Genomic DNA, 15,622 nt, shown 5'->3' with positions numbered 1-15,622 from the left:
GCCAGGGTAATGTATACAGTATAATAACATTTACAATTGAATATAACTCTAAATCTGTTCCTGGCCATGCACCTCCTTGTTCCTAATTGCCCCCAGAGCTGGGGTTAAGGTGGGACAGCACTGCGACCAGTTGATTATTGTAGCCGTTTCGTGAACCTGAAACGCTCCGTATTAAGTGCAGAAGAAAGCTCTTGTGTGCTGCTCAGGAAGCAGTGCAGACAGCTCTGGGCTGGCCTTCCAAGGATAGCAAGCCTCCATTCCCAGGAAACCGGGGCAGGAGAAGGAAGCTGAGTACAGAGTGATTAGCTCCCTGCAAGATATGATGAGCAGCCCTGATATCCTGTGCCGGAAAGGGGGAACCACATCTCTGATGTCACCCTAGCTGCTGATAGCCAGAGGACGGCTGTGAAAAATGGTGCTTCAGATTGCCAGGGTCAGCTGTCAGCAGCTGCCCAGAGGAGTAGGGAGGAGTAATTGTAGGGAGCTGTCACAAAAATGGGACCTGCAAATTGCATGGCCTATGAAGTGCAAGGATCCTGTTAGAAGTCAAGTACATGACCCAGCCAAACTTGGTCAAGTGGCTATATTAACTCTAGAGTTAATAACATAGCATGCCAAGAGTGATGCAGATATATCTACATTAATGGCAAATACAGTACCATGCAGATCAAAAGCATGCCTTGATGAAATATACCAGATACTATCAGCCTGTTCAAATTCAGGACTCGATAACCTGATATTTTAATTGTTGACAGAATTTAATAAAATAATTCTATTTAATAAAATGTGTGTTGAGTTTAATATCCCTTGTGCAGAAAAAGCAGGTGAACTACGAATGTAATGCCAGTCCACCCAATGGCTTAAATGGTGAATGCTACAGTATGAATTCACACTCCAATATCCATTCTGTGTGCCATTAGCCTAAGCACAAAAATGGATTCAGTGATTTTCCCCTGTCAAGAAATTGTAAGTTTGCTAATCAAAAAATTAAACATCCACTAAAAACACAAAATTCGCCAGCGTGACGTAATTTTGCAACTTTTTTTTGGACCGATTTACGGTCGCTGGCGTAACTTAGCTAGAGAAGGAGATAGACTCTAGTGGTACTTCGCTCCCAAATGCTAGGCGAATTTGCGCTCTGGCGATTGGACCTAACTATGCAAATTCACTAAGATGGAGATTTTACTGAACGTTACCTCTTGCGCCCGACTTGCCTTCGCCACCTCAGACCAGGCGAAGTGCAATAGAGGAGATTGGAGTTCCTAAAAAAAAAATTGAAATTTTTTCCCAAAAAAACGCTAGCGTCTTTTCCTTTTTTCAGGCTGATAGGCTGCAAAAGAGCGTAATTTTTTTGGGGGTAACTGGCTTCCCCCCTCATTAACTATACACTGGGCTCATGAGTACGGCAATATAACAACTTTATTTTATTAAGGTTTCCCAGGCTTGTGTAGTGTAATGTAATGTATTTGCTGCAACATATATGTCCATTGAACTTTAACTTCCCGCCATATGCAAATTAGGCAAGGCTAGCGCAACTTCGCTTGGCGCAGTAACGATAGTGCATCTTCGCCAGCATTCAGCACCCTGGATGCAACTTCGGATTTAAGTGAATTAGCAGTGTCCTGGCGAATCTACGCCTGGCGAAGTGTTGCGAGTGAGCGAAACCGTCGCTGGCAAATTTTCAGAGGTTACTAAATTCGCCCCATAGTGTTATCTTTCATTTATTGGTATTCATATCCACATCAACTGTGAGCCAGGGCTGCCTTTGCTGCTATAGAAGTTTATAAAGGACACCTCAGCCAGAACAAGCAGTATGGCAGCTCCCAATCCTTAGTAGAAATGCAATATATAGAGAATATTAGCAGCACACAATAAGCCATGGCCTTATGCACTACTATTAAAGGAAGATAAATAAAAGATACATTTAACTTACAAACATGGTATTTTTCCAATTAATTTTGCAACTTTTTTTGGAGTGTTAATCTAAAACAAATATTTCTATCTGCCGTCAAAGCAAGCATTCAGATAAAGAAAGAATAGCTTAAATTTTTTTCCACACCCACACATACCAAAAAAGGCACTTTATCAGCCACATCTCTCCCTCCCCTGTCCATCAGTACATGATGTGCTGCCGTGGTCAACACTACTGCTCCCCTGATAATGAAACCTTGAGGTTTTCACCAAAACTCCAGGCATTTGGAGATTAAGGAGACAGGAGAGTGGATGAGATAAACTAACAGAAAAAAAAATTCTCATCATGTTTAATTAGATAATCTAGAAATAAACTGAAAAGGAGGGGAATTTAGACACAGAGAGAGAATAGAATATTGCCCCCGAAGATCTTAAACCTATTTTTTAAAGCTGTTTTAAAAGTAGCTCATTAAAAGGTACCTTTATATGGGGCTCTTCCTGCACCTTCTATGCATCGCCCTCTCACAGACGCACGTTCAGGCACTCCACCCAACCCAAGGGTAAAGTACCCCACTAGAGTAAAGGTTCTACACCCACCTACCCCAAACCTCACCACAAAGTTCAACTGGCACGTTAGACCATGTAAAATAATAGCAGGTCAATGAGAAAATTGTGAAATGGTCCCTATATTTAATTGTAATATATTTTAATTGTTGATACTGGTAAAAGAAAACTTGGTTGGCCAATGATCACAGGATCAAGTTTTAGGAGGTAACCAAGCAAAACAGAACCAAACACAGAGCAGCCAAAAATGGACTTGGACACTGGAATCTAACCAAACAACTGATTTTGGAAATTGGAATCTAGAGCTTAACCACAGGGACATCAGTCCATATAACATGGGAGCCGGTAGAGATCTTGATAAATAGTCCATTTTAAAGTGTATATACTTTAAGGAACAATCCTGCTGAGAACCTCAAGGTTTCGAGTCAATAACAGGGTCCCTCTTGTTCATTTTGACACATTATCATGGTCGATAATAAAAAGCAAATTACATAGCTCTAGTTCAGAGAATGCTAAACCAAAAGCATGCAGAAGATTGGACTGGCATGAATAGTTGCCGCCCCGCTTTGCTTCATCTGCCGATGAGCTGGCCAAATGGTGGATCAGCAGATGAAATTGTCTAACCTGCCTGACTCCCAAACTTACATATATCCATATTACATGTCAGCCCACCATACATGTTCCCACTATAGTAAGATATTATTGGTATGTGTATGGCCGGTCTAAGCTGAGGGGAAAATACAAAAAAATTAAATAAAAACAGATACAATGAACAGCAGTTGTGTAAGGAAAGGCCATTTTTCTTATGCTCTTTGGAAACTTCCAGTGCAAATCCCGTGAGTTCTGTATTTTGCCCAATATGTTTCATGGAAACCTTTAAAGAAAGTCAGAAACCTGGCTCTCTTTTAAACATACCAAAGGCTAAACAATGTCCTTTTATCTGCAACATTCAAAGTTTTCCTGCCAATGGAAACTCATTCTGACATTCATTACAACTCTGCCACCTTTGCAGTAATATTATGCTTGTATGTCTATAACACAGGGCCAGACAAGAGCCCACTGTTAAATACAGCTTATTGCAAAATATACCTATATTTATATATATAAAATGTATTTTATCATTCAGTGGCAACAAAGTATGCATGATGTAATTGCCTATAAGGTCATACCATTACTTAGTTGTGCTCATACATATGATAGGAACGGTTGTAGTCATTTTTTCCATAAAATTTAGAGCAGCTTACCTACAGAAAAAAAAGCACAATAACACATATGTGAGAAAAAGATTCAACCATAACCTGAAGGAAAGTCTTATTTGCAAAAGTGAAAAATGGGGGCATCAGCATAACCTTTGGCCAGTCGAGCATCAGATTCTGCTAAACAGACACAAAGCTAGATATACGTATTTATCTAGAAACACTTGAATAAAAAGGTGGCTTGAAGAAGAAATACTGTGGTGGTATTTCAAATGAGACAGAGCTGTAAGGGCACCAAAGGTAGTCCTAGGCATAGTCTCTTTATGCCTACTTTGCACTATGCTAGAATTAATCAGACAGTAGCATAGGTGGATCAGTAATTATTACTCATCCACTTACTGGTCCATTTATGCTGCAGCCAGTTGGGCTTTATGGAAGCACAACCCCAACTTGTTTTATAGATGTAGTTGTATGGCTTCACCTCAACTGTAAAAGCTTGAACATGAAAAGGGGTTATTTAGTCAACAAACACAGAATACAGTATGCAACTGTGCCTACATTATAGGTCAGTTAGGCTCTACTGGAATGGCTGTGTGTATATTATAGGAGAGCATGACTGTGATGTGTAGGGTAGGGGAACATTACCAGAAAGAGTGTGCTCATCAGTTTATGTTCAAAATTAAACATTTACATCTGTAAATGCTCCCAAGTTGAGGATTATAGATTATTGTTATCAGCTATTTGCATATCAGAATTTAAAGCAGTCAACCCCCTCCAGCGAACAAGGTCATTCCAAAGATAAAAATTCATTAATGTTCTCTTTTATTTTTTTTAATTCGCAGCCTAATTTAGACTTGCTGAATATGATATTACATGAACAATCTTTTGCAAATTATATTCCATAGATTCTTACAAACATAGAGTAGAGCCTAAAACGCGCAAACGTTTACCTGTGGATAAATTTGAATTCCCCATCAAATGTACAACCAACCCCAATGCATTTTAAACGAGAAATGACAATGCAAAGCTAATATAAAAAATAGAGAAATTTAATTACTTACCGTAATTTCTATTTCCAAGTCACCTACCATGGCAGCACTCACCAACATGAGTATTCCCCGCCCCTCAGGTCACTGGACAGGAAAGGGTTAACTCCCAACCCTATAACATCCGCTCTGCACCGCCCCCACCTTGTCTATGTTTCTTAGCTTCAGAAGGGAGGGAAGTTGGTGAGTGCTGCCATGGTAGGTGACTTGGAAATAGAAATTACGGTAAGTAATTAAATTTCTCTATTTCCCAAGCCACCCATGGCAGCATATCACCAACATGAGAATTTCCAAAGCCAAAAGAAGGGAGGGACAACAACTGATGCTTAACATTTATTATGAATGCAATACAGCTTGCAAAACTTTTCTCCCAAATTTAGCCTCTTGGGAAAGAAAAACATTTAACTTATAATGCTTTATAAATGTATGCAAGGAAGACCATCTTGCAGCCTTGCAAATTACATCTGGCGGCGCTCTGGCTTCCGCCGCCCAGGAAGCAGCCAATGCTCGAGTAGAGTGAGCCTTCAAGTCTCTAGGTACCTCTCTGCCTGTTTTGTGATAGGCGAACACTATGCATTCAACGATCCATCGACTGATAGTCGCTTTAGACGGGGCACAATTACGGTAAGTAATTAAATTTCTCTATTTCCCAAGCCACCCATGGCAGCATATCACCAACATGAGAATTTCCAAAGCCAAAAGAAGGGAGGGACAACAACTGATGCTTAACATTTATTATGAATGCAATACAGCTTGCAAAACTTTTCTCCCAAATTTAGCCTCTTGGGAAAGAAAAACATTTAACTTATAATGCTTTATAAATGTATGCAAGGAAGACCATCTTGCAGCCTTGCAAATTACATCTGGCGGCGCTCTGGCTTCCGCCGCCCAGGAAGCAGCCAATGCTCGAGTAGAGTGAGCCTTCAAGTCTCTAGGTACCTCTCTGCCTGTTTTGTGATAGGCGAACACTATGCATTCAACGATCCATCGACTGATAGTCGCTTTAGACGGGGCACAACCTCTTCTAGGACCCCTCGGAATGACAAACAGTCTTTCTGACTTCCTCCACGCCTGTGTACGGGTCAGATAATGAGATATTATTCGAACTAAGTCCAACGTATGCCACTGTTGTTCACGCACTGTTTTGGGATCTGGACAAAAGGAGGGCAAAGTTATCTCCAAATTCATATGAAATTGTGATACAACCTTCGGAAGAAATTCAAACGCTGGTCTCAAGACCACTTTATCAGGGAACACCACCGTATCAGGTTCCTTGGCTGAAAGAGAATGAATTTCCCCTACTCTGCAGGCTGAAGTGATCGCCACCAGAAATAAAGCTTTCAGAGTAACATGCCAATCCGAAGCCTTTTCCAACGGTTCAAAAGGAGCTGCCATCAAAACCTTTAAGACTAAAGGCAAATCCCATGGAGGCACCCCTAGTCATCTTATTGGACACACTCTTTTAAGTGCATTAAACAGGCGAATGACCAACGGATCCTCAGCCCATGATTTTTCAGTTAATGCCGACAGTGCCGAAACTTGTCCTCTCAAAGTGCTGACACTAAGCCTTCTCTGGTACCCAGCAAAGAGAAACTGCACCAATTCTGACGCCCCAGGACATCTGGGATCAAATCCTTTATCTTCCGCAAATTTGACAAAACAAGACCAGACACGATAGTATTGACTTGACGTAGAGTGCTTTCTAGATTTCAACAGCAATTCTATCAGATCTTTGTTGAGGCCTATACCTGATAACCTCTGCCTTTCAACTTCCACGCCCTCAGAGACAGGTGGAACACCTCCTGAAATGGAACTGGGCCCTGCATCAGCAGATCTTTCATAACTGGAAGTTTCATTGGAGGCTCCACTGACATCTGTCTTAGAAGTGGAAACCAGGGACGCCTGGGCCAGAATGGGACTACAGCAATCACCTGTGTCTCCTCTTTGTCTATTTTCTTCAATACCCTCCAAATTAATGGAAAGGGTGGAAAGACATACCCGAACATCCCTCTCCAGTTCTGATTTAGGGCATCTATCCCACTGGATATCCGGGACGGGTACCTTGAAAAGAACCTCTTGCACTTGTGGTTGTGATCCGAGGCCATGAGGTCTATCTCTGGATTGCCAAATCTCTTGGTAATGGACTGGAACACAACGGGATTCAGGGACCATTCTCCTGGCTCCAAGGAATTTCTGCTTAGGAAATCCGCCTGCACATTCATTTTGCCTGGTACAAAAAAGGCTACTAAACCTGTTAGGTTTGATTCTGCCCATGACATGATAGTTGACAGCTCTTGTATCAACCGCACACTCTTGGTGCCTCCTTGTCTGTGTACATATGCCACCGCCGTGGCATTGTCTGAACGGATTTTCACCCACCTGTGTGTTATCCTCTCCGAGAAGGCCAATAGAGCCATCCTTATTGCCCTCAACTCCAATACATTGGAAGGAAGATGAGAGACTTCCCACTGCCCTTGAGCTGACAGATCGTCTAACATGGCTCCCCAGCCTGTTTGAGAGGCGTCTGTTGTAATTGTGACGTAGTCTGGTTCTGTCAACGGCATTCCTCTGGTTAGATTTCTCGGGATCAACCACCAGTCTAGGCTCGCCATCACCTGACTTGGAATATGAAGAAGTCTCTTCAGATTTATGGGATTGGTTGACCCTGAACCCAGAAAAAATATTTGAAGGGGTCTCATGTGCCATCTTGCCCAACGTACCATCTGAATGGTGGAGGAAAATAGACCCAGAATTGACATGCAATCCTTGACTGACACTCTGGTGAGCTGTTGAAAGGATCTCACTCGGTCCATGATGTATGAGACCTTCTGATCTGGAAGAGACACTATCCCTTGAAGAGTGTCCAAGCTGGCTCCTAAGAAAATTATCTTCTGAGTTGGCACCAGATGACTCTTCTGCCAGTTTATCACCCAGCCGAAGAGTTGCAGAATTCCAATCGCTTTGTCTCTGTTTTTTACAGCTTCTTCTTCTGAGTTGGACACCAGAAGTATATCGTCCAGATAATGGAAGGCTGGGACCCCCTTCACTCTCAGGAAAGCTATTACTGTTACTAAGACCTTTGAAAAAGTCCTTGGAGACGTGGACAGGCCAAACGGAAGGCAAGTGAACTGCACGTGTTGTTCCTGAAACACAAACCGCAGGTATCTTCTGTGTGGACCATACACTGGAACATGAAAGTACGCGTCTTTGAGATCCAGATTTACCAACCATGCTCGAGGCGGAATTGCTGCAATTATGGATGTCAGGGACTCCATCTTGAATTTTCTGCAACGTATAAATTGATTTAGTGGACGAAGATCTAGAACTGGTCTGAAGGCCCCTGAGGATTTTTTTACTAGAAAGAGTTTGGAGTAAAACCCTCTCCTCCGTTGCTCCCGGGGTACTGGTTCTACAGCACCGGTTTCTAGCAACTGATCCATATATTCTTGGACTATTTCCTTTGCACCTTGAACCTTCGGCACCAAAGAAACTCGATACACATCGTATCTTGGGATCCTGGAGAATTCGAGATGGTAACCTTCTCTTATAATCTCTAAAACCCAACGATCCCGAATATTCTCGGCCCAAACCTCCTTGAAGAGTGCTAAACGCGCTCCTACTGCACAGGTTCGAGCCGGCCTGATCTCATTGTGTTCTGTGTGAGGAGGAGCCGAACCCAGTTGCCTTTTTTGCCGGTTGTCGTGGCTCCCCTCTAGAAGATCTCCATGGAGACTGTCTGCCTTGAGACCTCCCAGGTCTGTACTGCCTTGAGTTACGAAAATTCCTATTCTTAGGTGATTCAGCTCTTGGCCCATGACGTCTGAATTTCCTCTCTTGTGGAAGAAAAACACTTTTCCCAACAGACACCTTTTTAATAATTGAATCCAGACTCTCACCGAACAATCTGTCTCCTTCGAAAGGCAACTGACACAAATTGGCTTTAGAGGCAGTGTCTGCTGACCAGGACTTCAGCCATAGTGCTCTCCTTGATGCTACTGAAAGAGCCATTGACCTCGCTGCCAACCTGACTAAATTCGATGGAAGCTTCTGCCATGAAATCAGTAGCTATTTTTAGATCAGACAACATCTCTCGCAAGACTGATCTTTTGACATTTGAAGAAATGGCATCTTCTAGATTGTTTACCCAGATCTTCATCGCCCTAGAGGTTGAAGTTAGTGCAACTGCAGGCCTGCAAGATGCCCCGGCAGAGACAAACGCCTTCTTCAGATCCAATTCCATCCGCTTTTCCATCGGATCTCTAAACGCACCCGCATCGTCAACCGGAAGGGTAGTTTTCCGAGCCAATCGAACCACTGCCGCATCAACTTTAGGTGGATTATCCCACAACTTTGCATTAGGCTCATCCACAGGGTATTTCTTTGCAAATTTACCTTGAATAACCACTCTCTTTTCCGTTTTCTTCCACTCTGAGCTAATTAGCTCCTTAATTGAGCCATGAACCGGAAAGGTAGAGGAACGCTTTTTCACAGACGGAAACAACTTGTCTGCAGAAGAACTCTTTGGTGTCTCTTCCGTTAAGCTTAATGACTTCCTAACTGCCTTTACCAGACTCTCTACTGTGGAGGCATCAAAGGCAGACTCATCCTCAGAAAAAATTTCACCTTCTTCTGATAAATCCGACTGATCATCCGCCGGATCATAATATTCGTCTTCTGAAATGTCCGAAAGGGACTCATACAGCATTTCCCGAGACCTCTTAGGCCTCCTGCTTGAAGAGGATGCTTCCTGCACCCCCTGCACCACTGCTTGCTTAATTAGGGACACTAAGGCATCCAATTGGGGTGCTGTAGAAGTTTGAGGCTCAGCCGTTAAGGGTTGCTCCGCCACCGACTGCTTTCTTGCTTGTTGACTTTCCACCTTCTGTGCTTCAGTAGAGGCAGAGAGGCTAATAGGAAAGAAACAAGCACCATTAGCCTCCACTCTTTCCCCAACAATAACTCCGTTATCGTTTGCTTACCTAGAAACTTTTGGCTGCACTCCTCTCCCAGAGCCAGACTGATCCATGTTGTCTGTAACCTATGAGACAGGCAATAGTAAGCACCCTTGCGTCCAAAAATAGAGAATTTAAGTTCCTCCATGCTCACCAACACACCACGCTTCACTTCCAATTCCGTCGCGCGTCGTGACGTCAGACGCCGGCGCACGCGTCCGTCGCTCCAGAAATAACGCGCGACCGGAATGACGCGCGACCAAACTGACGCGCGACCGGAAATGACGCGTACATCCGGCCGGTGGAACGCAAGAACGCCTGGCTCTGGGAGGAAAATGACGTACTTCCTGCGTCTGTTAGAAGCGGTTTTCAGAGGATCCGCACTTCGCCACCAAACAACACGGCCAGTATTTAACTGTGGGCCTGATAGGTGGAATTTGACCCAGCCATTGGTCCTTCTCCACCGCGATCCCCTCCGGGGAGCATATGGGAGGCATCAGGGCAGAGAGAGAGCAGAGAGACCCTGGAAGCGGTAAGCTACACACGTGACCTGGACAGGAAAAAGACAAGGTGGGGGCGGTGCAGAGCGGATGTTATAGGGTTGGGAGTTAACCCTTTCCTGTCCAGTGACCTGAGGGGCGGGGAATACTCATGTTGGTGATATGCTGCCATGGGTGGCTTGGGAAATCCTGTTTAAAATGAGTTTTTATATTTTCTTGCATGTGTATACAAACAAGATACAGTAGACGTTAATTGTATATTCTTTGAATATATATAGCACCTGCTAACTATACTTCTTAGCACCCAGTGGAGAGATTACTATAAAATATGGCAAATAACATTTGATTTGCAGACATGAGTGTATTTTTTTTAAACACAGTTTCAAAATTCATCTAAAGGGTATTATTTTAGCAACATTACAACTCAGGGTAGCCTCACACAAGAGGAATTCCTGGTGATCTTTCAAGTACAGGTACCAAGAGCAATAAACTACTTTATTTTTTGGTGAAAAAGCTAGCATAATTACGTGTTGGTGACAATACAATCCTATTGATTTTTTATGTTTATATTAATTTAATAGCTTTAAGGTATGGTGACCCAAATTAGAGAAAGACTGCTTTCCTGGAAAACCCTAGGCCCCAAGCATTGCAGATAGTAGATCCAGACCTATATAAGGGCCCTATGTGTAATAAATAAATAAATAAATAAGCTGCCCTGGATATTCCAAATGATTTCTCAAAATATCCCACAGGCTTCCTTTTTCAAAGATGGATTCCTAATTTATTTAAATTTGGTCAAAATAATATGAAGTCTTCTTTTATATGTATTCAAAAAGATTTTAACAGGTTTTTGAAACAAATAAAACCTTGAGAAGTAATTTGGCATAGCCAGGGCTCCATCTGCAGCTGTATACTTACAACTTAGGTGAACGTGACATTATTTAGTAAATGACTGGATATAGGAGTGAATATTTCTAAAAATAATACAAGTTGGATTTAAAAGAATATAGTTTGTTAACCATTCAGCACCGTGGGGCAATATAACACACCTACCTATTTCCCAACAAAGAGATGGGCAAAAACAATTTGATACCCGTGCTTGTTAATTTGAGTGCAGTAACAGTAATCTAGTTTCTAGAGGCTTGATCTTTTCTATGAAAGAGCAATAAACCTTTACATTAGACTGGGATCTACTTTTATAGCTTAAATGTTAAATTGTAAGATATGACATATATGTAGGGTTTATACACATAATGAACTCTGATCAAATACTTTATGACCAAAAACAACTCATGATTAGCCCCAGCAAAAGGCTCCTTCTGGTACCCTGTAACTGGAGTACCTTTAGCTCAAGCGACCCCGTTGTTTTTGGCTGGAAGTTTGTTCCTCTCCCCTCCTTTCGCTTCTGGGAGTTTTTAGAAACATGTTTTGCAGAACAACAGACTTCATTCTTAAGGAATTGGAGCTGGGCGAGACATTGGCACTGCCAGCCTGTTCTCAGGCAACATTAGTCATGTAAGCAGGATCTTTGATAAAAACACACAGGGGTGAAGGATTCCAGCTGTATGATAAATGGCCCATTTGTGCTTCTGGGCCCCTTTTTCGACTGCCTTTACTCTAGGGCACAGAGGACAGAAAAATATCAGGAGACAAAATATCTGGCACCCTATAATTAGCCCTAGCTCCAGAGATATATCCTGAAATATTGCCCTGAATGCCCACTACCTATTGTCACTTCTGTATGAGAAAGCTTGCACTGTTCTTGTGTATGTCTGTTCTGGTCTATGAATACAAGATTAAAGGACAGGTAGTGTCTGGAAGGTCTTGATAGGTCATTTCACCCATAGGATTTTGACCCAAAGGATGTTTTCCATGGACTACTGCACAAGTAATGCTAGTTTGGAATGCTTGTTCCTGTACTAATTAAAAAGCAACCAGTGCTATTCTTTCACTATTAAATGGTGCACCCCACGTACATCCTTTAATCAGATGAAAAACCTTATGAATGATCTCAAATGTTTCATACGAGGATTGCTGGCTTCCTAGCATACTTAAAGGAAAACTATACCCCCAAAATGAATACTTGAGCAACATATAGTTTATATCAAATTAAGTGGCATATTAAAGAAACAGGAATATATATTTAAGTAAATATTGCCCTTTTACATCTCTTGCCTTGAACCACCATTTCATGATGGTCTGTGTGTTGCCTCAGAGATCACCTGACCAGAAATACTTCAACTCTAACTGTAACAGGAAGAAGTATGGAAGCAAAAGACAGAACTCTGTCTGTTAATTGGCTCATGTGACCTTACATGTGGTTTGTACGTGTGCACAGTGAATCCTACGATCTCAGGGGGCGGCCCTTATTTTTTAAAATGGCTGTTTTCTATTTATGATTATCCAATGGCACATACTACTAAAAAAAGTATATTATTATGAAAATGGTTTATTGACATGAAGCAAGGTTTTATGCAATATATTTCTATTGAGACCTACATTGTTTGGGGGGTATAGGTTTCCTTTAAGCAATTATTGATTGTAAAAGTGGAGGATAGTGTTCGATATTCATTCACACTAATTATAATCTAAAGCAATTTTACATAATTTCTCAGTTTTTACAGCAATGTATTTCCACCTATAAAAACAGACACAATTTCACATATACATACATAACCATTAAGTTGCTATTTTTCCCTTCCTCACATATACGTACATAAGCATTAAGTTGCTATTTTTCCCTTCCTCACATATACGTACATAAGCATTAAGTTGCTATTTTTCCCATATGACAATTCCACTATGCATTAATAACAATCAGATTTATCTGCAGAGCTTAGCTTAGGCCCAACAAAAAATTCTCTTCATGCAGAGCTATATCAATGAAAAAAATACAATGAAACCTCAATTTTACATGCCCTGATTTTAAGTTTTCCCTCACACATTACCATGATTTTACATTTCCCCAGATTTTACATAATTTAAAAAAAAAAAAAAAAAAAAAAAGCCTCCCTTTATTTTTTTTCTCCTTTGCTCAAGTCTCACTTGTTGCCCTAGCTCTTCCAATAAATGTTTGGATCATATTAACTGCATTTGTGCCAGATGCTAGCAATTATTTGCACTGTTGCCCTTTGTAAAGCTAAAACAGAATTTTTAATCCGGTGACCACACATGTTCAGCATCCAGCAATGCCAAGCAGAAACTGAATGCTGTACTATCTTAAATCTGCTACACTCTAGGAAAGCCTTGAATAAAAGCTCTCAAAAAAAATCAAGCAACGTCTTGCTTAAATTGGAATTTAGAATACCTGCATTAATGCATACATAAATTTGAAGAATTGCTGCATTAAAGCATTGAGGAATCCAAATAAGATTTTTTTGATGTATAAAGGGTGATAGAACATGGCATTATGTGAATACGGCTATTGCAAAAAGTACAGTATTTTTAAATTATTTGTATACGTTCTACCCAATATTTAACAGCTATAGCAGAAGAGGATAAAGCCAGACACCAAGGGGCAGATTTAATAACGGGCAAAGTTGTCATGGCTGGAGAATATTCACCAGATAAGTTCATATGCAGGGACATTGTCAATTTACTAATAGGTGTAGATGACAATTCGCTAGCGAAAGTGACCTTCCAGCGCAGTTTCACACCCTTTCACCAGGTGAATTTTCACTCAGGCGAATGATCATTACTCCCCTAAAGTGAGAATTTTACAGACCGTTACCTCTTTCACCAGAGTTTCCTTTGCCACCTTAGACATAGCAAACTGCTAAGATGAAGCTACATCCTCCTCAATCAAATATCAGTGACATCATATCATGTATGCTGAAAAATCATAAAAGTTGTAAAAAAAGGCTGGCTTTTTTTCATATTTTGAAGCGGCATTGCCTTCCAAAGTTCTAACTATTAAATATGTTTGTGTTAACAATTTTTTTTTACCAATTTGAGGGGCATGCCACATTTGTTTTAAGGGTGGGCTCATGTCTAGGACATTAGAGGATCTCTTTTTGCCTTGGACATTTGTAATAATAAGTGGCCACTTCAAGCATTTGAAAGTTCGATATGAAATGCACGCGCTGAATTAGCGCAGCGTTCGGCTGCAGAGACACAACTTCGCATTTTAGTCAATTTGTGTATTGGTCGTGAATTTGCACCTGTCGAAGTGGTGTGAAGTCTGGCGAAGCCTTTGCAGGTGAAAATTCGCCCTTTAGTGAATTTGCCCCCAAGACTTTGTTGAAGAGAAACTTTTCCCAAGAAGGGAGTTACCAGCCCATGAAAATATTACCAGAAGTCATGTTGTGGTGGCTTAGTAACAGTATTATCAAAAACCTGTAACCTGTTTTTGAAAATGTATGTACTTACAAAGAATAAACAACCAATAAAATGTGGGGCCAGGAAATGTGCATTGACCTATCGATTGCTATCTTTTTCTATATATCAAGCAATTTTAACTGGATCAGTTGTTTTTCTATTCCGCTTCACATGTACTTTAGGTATCTTTGGAGTGCACTTGAATAACCTTTGTGCTTTTAACAAAGGTTAAATCAGGATAGAAACTATTTGGATCAGTTTACAAACAAACAAAAGAAAACACACAGCTATATAATATTAATAACTTACATGCCTTAGCCAAGTAATGCACTGAACCTCAGTTTCAGATTCAGCCAGATTCAAGCCTTTTTCTGCAGGATTCTGATTAGCCCAATTCCTGGTCCTAGCAGGACCAAATCCAAACGATATAACAAAGGCATAATTACTTTTCACATTGTATGGAATGCTTCTCTGCCAGCTGAAATATGCCAGCAAAAGAAGCATCACGTGTTTCATTGATCATAGGCTAATACCCATTCCTGCTATGTGTACCATCAGCTTTAAACCAAAAGCTCGGAAATGTGGAGAACAAAACATTTTATAGTGCTCAGTAATCAATGTTAAATAAAAATAACACAAGCAGTAGATACAAGAGTTTATTATGTGAAATCATGACGCAGCGCAATTTGCCTGCTAGTTCAGAATATATATCATAAAACACATTGGAATAAAAATATTTTTTAAACTGGAACACAAAAGCTGATATTGTCTGGCAATTGACCAAACTGGATTAACATTCATTAGTGTGCAGGTAAACACGGTTTTTGCTTTATCAAAATCCCTAGTTGGTTCCTGCTCTGACCAGATCTAGAAATCAATTCACTGACATGTTAATGCCAATAACAAAGCTCATGGAAACCCCTTTGAACTGAAAATTTTGTGTGACCACCATACAACTGCATCTTTGTAGTCTGCTGCTGTCGGTTCTAATGCCGGCTCAGATATCTGGATCTTACTATGGTTAGTGTGTAATCACTGACCATATTGTAAAGACAGCCATGCACATATAGTACCATATTTATGCCCACACAGTCTGCTTTGATCTAGCTGAGGGATAAATTGGCAGATTTGACCAC

At 41.1% G+C, this 15,622-nt stretch overlaps 1 protein-coding gene across 6 annotated transcripts in view; it reads right to left on the bottom strand.

The window, feature by feature from the left end:
• zfpm1.S (zinc finger protein, FOG family member 1 S homeolog) overlaps nucleotides 1–15,622 on the bottom strand; it is a 95,982-nt gene that overhangs the window by 21,594 nt on the left and 58,766 nt on the right. Inside the window, exon 1 of one of the 6 annotated variants that reach the window (XM_018240465.2) lies at nucleotides 3,645–3,796. The exons of the other annotated variants lie outside the window; for them this stretch is intronic. The gene's annotated coding sequence lies outside the window, so the exon portion shown is untranslated. Of the gene's footprint in view, nucleotides 1–3,644; nucleotides 3,797–15,622 lie in introns of those variants that run through there. 6 annotated transcript variants of the gene reach the window in all.

Source organism: Xenopus laevis, chromosome 4S, assembly GCF_017654675.1.
Source record: "Xenopus laevis strain J_2021 chromosome 4S, Xenopus_laevis_v10.1, whole genome shotgun sequence".
NCBI classification, from domain to species: domain Eukaryota; kingdom Metazoa; phylum Chordata; class Amphibia; order Anura; family Pipidae; genus Xenopus; species Xenopus laevis.
The sequence above is the reverse complement of the archived record's forward strand: the minus strand, read 5'-3'. Positions and strand labels throughout refer to the sequence as shown.